We start from the raw sequence: 6,286 nt of genomic DNA, 5'->3' as shown, positions 1-6,286 counted from the left end.
CTATACCTCCTGCCTAGTTATTGGCTGTTCAGGTTTTTATTACACCAATCACAGCAATACTTCACGCGGTGTACAAATATCCAGCAACAGTTTAGGGCCTGAATCTGGGCTGGATGCATAGATCCAAGACAACTGCCCAGCCTCCTTGACCCTTTCCTTCCTACTCATGCAGCCCACCGGAGGTGGTGGTGGCACCCGCCTTTAATCCTAGCACTAGGAGACAGAGACAGGCAGTTCTCTGAGTTTGAGGCCAGCCTGATCTTCAGAAGGAGTTTCAGGACAACCAGGGCCACACAGGGAAACCTTATCTCAAAAAAACCAAAACAAATAACAAATCCCGCTTATGCAGCCTGGATTACTACAGAAGTTTTCCTACTTCTGTCTCAACCCAGCAGTCGCCATCCTGTAATATTAATGTAAGTTTGCTGGTGTCCCTTCTCTGCTCAAATCCCACTCACCCCCGCCCCCTTAATTCCATTCTCCAGGTGGTAAATGCCAAAATCTTTTGTTGTTGTTGTTTTGTTTTTTGTTTGTTTGTTTGTTTGTTTTTCTTTTTTTGAGACCAGGTTTCTCTGTGTGGCTTTGGAGCTTGTCCTGGAACTTGCTCTGTAGACCAGGCTGGTCTCGCTGTAACTCACAGACCACATGCCTTTTCTTCCAAGTGCTGGAATTAAAAGACGTGCGCCACTACCGCCTGGCCACCAAAATCTTTACAGTGGCTCACGAATTCTCACGTGACTGAGCTCCTGCCCTCATAATATGTTCTCCTTTCTGCCACAGCCAGAGTGCTGCTCTGCTGCCTGACCCTTCCTCTACTTAGACTGTTTTCCCAGCACACAGGCACAGCTCCATGCTCACCCCTGGTGCCCTTTGGGTCTTTAAATGCCGCATGCTCAGTGAGGCCTTCCCTCAGAGCTTTATCTACAAGTACAGTCCCAACACTCAATGTCCTGGGTCCTTGTTCTGTTTGTCTGAGTGTAGCTCACCCCATTTCACCCACTGCAATTTTATTTATTTTTCTTATTTACCTTTTATCTTGCCCCACTATGGTTAGAGGATCTTTGCCCTTCGGTTCACTGTCATTTCCAGAATAGTACCTGACATGTGGCAGGTAGGCAAACATTTTCTGTTTGTTGGGTGAATGTGTGCAGTAGAGATCACAGACGGCTCTAGTTTGGCATTTCTATCTGCTCCCATCTTCTAGTGGCCAGTCTTGGCTTGGAGGTGGAAACCTGTCAAACTTGACGTATTGGGGGGAATAAGGAAGATATATTTAAGATACAGGACATGATGTCATTATTTTCCCTCTAAACTGTATGCCTAGCCCTATTTCTATTTTACGTTTTAAGGCAAAGTTTTACTAAATTGTCAAGGCAGGCCTTGAACTTGTAATCCTCCTGCTCCTTGAGTTAACCGTTTCCTCTGAGATTGAATCATTATATCCTGCAGGAAAGTAAACAGCTCAAAATAGCTTCAGGAAGTCCCTGAAATTGACTAGATTCACTAGGCCCCTCCCTGCCGGAATAAGCAATAAAAACGGGGAATTCACCATCAAAGGGAAGGAAACTGAGCTGCAGAGACTTGCAGAGCAAAGAAGACCCTAAGACTAAACTCAAAAGCCTGCTTAGCTTCCTGGAAGAGGTGTAGACCAACTGAGACACCTAGAAAGGACACTCTCCAACCTGCTGAGCTGCCTGCAGGCCGCATGCTTAGTGGGCTCCAGGTTCCCAGCTTTTGTAAGCTGTCACCCATGCTGGGGTGGGCCTTGGTGATGCAGCTCCCTGAGTCATTTCTGCTCCTGTAAGTTACCCCTCAGCCCTGTTTCTGTAAGTAACCTCAATTGGTCCACCAAATTGTGTTTTGGTGGTGTCTCTGGTCTATGATGAGTTTCCTATCTGGGGTGACTAGTTGTCTGTTGCATCTCCCTGGGAAAAGTTTAATAATACATCAGCCTCCCAAATAACTGGCATATGGGCCTGCACCAGACAGCACCTACACCCTAGTCTACTAGTAACCTTCCCATCTTAGCTTTAGTACTCAGACTGTACATTAGATCTCCTGGACTTACTCATCATACGCAGTTATAGATTCTCTCACCTCATTCTCCCACCGCTGCTCCATCCTGCTTGTTGTTCCCATGCTATTTTACTTGAAATATTGTTTCACATAAGTGTGAGAGCATATAATATTTGTATGTCTATAATGTTCTCCCGATTCATCTGTGTTGTCATAGCTGGCAAGATCTCTATGTGTTATTTCTGTGTATGCATGTTCCTATGTGTGCACATGTGTGGGGGCTGTGCCTGTGCTCGTGTGTGGTGCATGTGGAGGCAGGAGGTGTCCACAAGAGGTGTCTTTTTTTCATTCAGTCTCCCTTTTGTTTTTTGAAACAGGGTGTCTCACTGAGTCTGAAGCCGATTCAACTAAAGAGTCTGGTCAGCAAGTCCCAGGGATCATCCTGCCTCTGTCTCCTCAGCACTGGGGGTTTCGGGATGCACTGCCATGCCTGACTTCTAGTGTGAATTGGGGAAATTCACAACTCAAGTCTTCAATGTTTCCATAGCAAGCACCTTACTGCCTGAGCTCCCTGCTGCCGCCCATCCCTCTGAGACAGGGTCTGCATATGTATCTCTCTGGTTATCTAGAACTTAATATTATAGACCAGGCTGGCCTTCAACTCCTAGACAGTCCTCCTGCCTCTGCCTCCTGGGTGCTTAGAGTATAGGCATATATTATCATGCCTAACTTTTGTTTTGTGTTTTGGAGACAGGATCTCGCGTAGCCCAGCCAACTCTCAACCCTTGCTACATTGGCCTTGAACTCCTGATACCTCCTGAGACGGAATTTCTCATCCTGTGTCACATGTTCACGGTGACACATGCTCAGGCTATTTCCCTACCGTGGCTTGTTGTGATTGGTGCTGCAGTGAGCACTTGAGTGCCGATGTCTTCACTGAGTGATGGCTTCATTTTATTTATGTACGCACCAGCAGAGGAATTGTGGATTTTATGTGTACAGGTTTGTATGCAGTGCCTACAGAACCCAGAAGAGGGCATCAGATCCCCTGGAATTGGAGTTACAGAGAGTTGTAAGCTGTCATTTGGGTGCTGGGAATCAAACCAGCATCTTAAGGAATAGCAACCAGTGCTCTTAACCACTGAGCCATCTCTCCAGCCCCAGTGATCCTTTTTAAAATAGATTGGGAAGTACCTATGTGCTTTTCCGTGACGGCTGCACCAATCTCATTCCCATCAGCAGTTCAGAGCTTCTTTTCCTTACACCCTCCTCACCTATACTCATGATTTCTTATCTTCCTGATCATAACCATCCAAACAGGCATGAAGTGATATCTTACTTTGATTTTAATTTGCATTTCCGTGTTGACTAGTGATTTAAGTATTTTTTACTACTCACATTGGCCATTGTGCGTGTGTTTGGTGTGTGTGCACTATGTGGGCAGGTGCACATGTGTGTGCCCGTGGAAGCCAGAGGTTGGCAGTGGGTCTCTTCCTCAATTGACCTCTACCTTATTTGTTTATTTATTTGTTTGCTGATTAAATGATTTTTTTATTTTTATTAATGTGTGTACGTATTGCCTTGCATGTAAGTCTGTGTATCATGTGCATGCCTGATACCCTCAGAAGCCAGGAGAGGGCATCAGATCCTCTGAAACTGGAATTGAAGTTGTTATGAGCTGCCATGTAGGTGCTGGGAACCAAACCCAGGCTCTCTACAAGGGCAACAAGGCTCACCTGCATTTCCTCTGCCTCTGGGCCTATTTTTTTTCTTTTTCTTTTTCTTTTTTTAATTTGACAGAATCTCACTGTGTAGACTAAACTGCCCTTGAATTCAAAGACCTGCCAGGTTAAGAGCCTCCGCCACCATGCCCAGCCTTCCACCTTATTTTCTAAAACAAGGTTTCTCAGTGAGCTACTGAGGCCCCCCATCTCTTCTCTCCCCCACCTTTCTAGCACTGGCGTTACAGATGCATTCTAAACAGGCACCTGGCTCTTCCTCGGGGTCTGGGGATCTGAACTCAGGTCCTCCTGCTTGGGTAGTGCCACCGCCTTTTCACGTTTCCTTCTCTGTGTAGCAGGTTAATTTTCAGTTTGATGTCATCTCTTTGGTTTAGTGTTGCTTTTATGGTCTGAGTTTTTAGAGCAGGGTTTCTCAACCTTCCTAATGCTCAGAACCTTTAATACAGGTTCTGATGTATTAACATCTTCCTGATGTTGTGGTAACCCCACAAACCATAAAGTTATTTTCGTTGCTACTTCATAACTGTAATTTTTGTTACTGTTATGAATCATGATATAAATATTTTTGTAGATAGATGTTTACCAAAGGGGTCATGGTCACCAGTTGAGAATCACTATTTTACAATGGCATCCAAAGACCTCATTATCAAGGTCAGTGTTGATGACCTTTTCTCTTAAGCTTTTATAGCTTCTGGTTTTACATTTAGGTCTTTAATCTATTTTGAGTTGGGTTTTGCTTTCGTGTGTGTGTGTGTGTGTGTCTGTGTGTGTGTGTGAAATTAGAAAGAGTCTAATTTCATTCTTCAGCACATAGATGTCCAGTTTTCCTCACACCGTTTATAGACACTATCCTCACTCCACCGCATATTCTTGATGCCCTTGCTGAGAGCTACTGTAAAGGCTTGGGCGTATATCCGTGCTGTCCATTCTGTTCCCTGGTCGATGTGTCTGTTTTTTGCGCCAGGACCATACTGTTTTCCCTTGCTGTGTTTTTGAAGCAGATGTGTCTATTCCCAGGTTCTGTTCCCAGACCCTGTCTCTTCGATGGAGAAAGCAGACTGTGACTCATCCCTGTTCTCCGGGCCTCCCGGGGGGACTCTGGGAAGGCTGGGACTTCCAAGTAGCCCCTTCCACAGGCGTGCCAGTCCTGCCGAGTTGCAAGCCCGTCCCTAGCGATGTCACTGAGCCAGCCACTTCTTCCACATCAGGTACAGCTAATCTTAGGACCCCAGAGATAACCCTCTGTATCTAGATTAAAGGCTGTGTTTTGACCATTACTGTGCATTGAGCATTGAGCCGACAGCTTAATTGAGCTGTTTATGCCGCTGCCTTGATCTCTTCCCAGAGAATGTGCAGCTAATTCCAAGTGTCTCTGTGAATTAGGTGGGCCTCTCCCAACATGCTTTGCCTGTTGTTTGCCTGTGCCAAATCCCACTTGTCCTTGTGTTACCTAATTGTGTGCCCTTGCTCACAGCCGTCCCTGGCCAGTGCCCCTTGCAGCCCACTCCGTCCCTGAGATGACCATTGATGATACAGCCCTGAGAATGGCTGTGCCTCAAGGTAGCATAAAAGGGGGCAATGGAAGTGAAGACTGGGGTGCAGCAGAAAGGACATAAATCACTTTGACCCTTCTGAAGTCACCTCCGGGCAACTAAATGACAGCAACCCTCTATTGAAAAAGACTTACACAGCCCAGCACTAAGTATAATGGAAGAAAAGCATTCAAGGCTGAACACAACACTCCTGAGCCCTTCCTTACCTTGAACCTTATTCCGATTTCCTATGGGACTGCTGGACCTTAGTATTCCTATCTGTAAAATGGAAGCTGAAAGACTGTTGTCTGTCTTTCTTTAGATTTATTTTTATTGTTTTACGTGTATGCACATTTGTGCCAGTTTTCACAGCCCAAAAGAGAACATCGGATCCCCTGGAGCTAGAGTTATGGGCAGTTGTGAGCCGCCCAGTGTGGATGCTGGGAACCAATGGCTCTACTGTACGAGCGATGTGCGCCCTTGATGGCTGAGCCACCTCCCAAGTCCAGGCTTTTCAGTGTGTCAGAGATGTCACAGGGTAAGGGGGAGGGAATTTAGAGAAACAGACAACAAAAGACTGCCGTGGACCAGTTGGGGCATGCTTAGGGTCACCAAGCGTTTGCTGTTTGTCTGAAATTCAGGTTTTACTGGGTGTTTTTATTTTTTTCTTCTGACCCAACTTCAGGTCCACTTTGAAGGATAGAGAAGACCTTGTTCCCTTGCCAGTCTCTGCTGACTATAGAGACAAAAGCAGAGAATTTCAGTGTGGGCTTAACGTCACCTATATATATAGCTTGTAAAACACCCAGAACCAGTTACTTTGTTTGTATGGGTTTTCTTTGTTTGTTTGGTTGGTTGGTTGGTTTTTTTGGAGACAGACTTTCTCTGTGTAACAGGCCTGGCTGTCGTGGAACTTGAACAGTAGACCAGGTTGGATTTAAATTCTGAGATCCACCTGCCTCTGCTCCCGGGTGCAGGGATTAAAGCCAGGAGCCA

At 45.9% G+C, this 6,286-nt stretch overlaps 1 long non-coding RNA gene across 1 annotated transcript; it reads left to right on the top strand.

The window, feature by feature from the left end:
• Window positions 1-2,534: 2,534 nt before the first annotated feature.
• Window positions 2,535-5,603, top strand: LOC125391226 (uncharacterized). Its single transcript, XR_014997315.2, has 3 exons — window positions 2,535-3,018; window positions 4,776-4,966; window positions 5,233-5,603. It is a non-coding gene; the product is annotated as an uncharacterized LOC125391226 (long non-coding RNA).
• The last annotated feature ends 683 nt before the right edge of the window (window positions 5,604-6,286 follow it).

Source organism: Myodes glareolus, chromosome 16, assembly GCF_982192425.1.
Source record: "Myodes glareolus chromosome 16, mMyoGla1.1, whole genome shotgun sequence".
In the NCBI taxonomy this organism is placed as follows: Eukaryota; Metazoa; Chordata; class Mammalia; order Rodentia; family Cricetidae; genus Myodes; species Myodes glareolus.
This window is presented reverse-complemented; position numbering and strand designations above follow the sequence as displayed.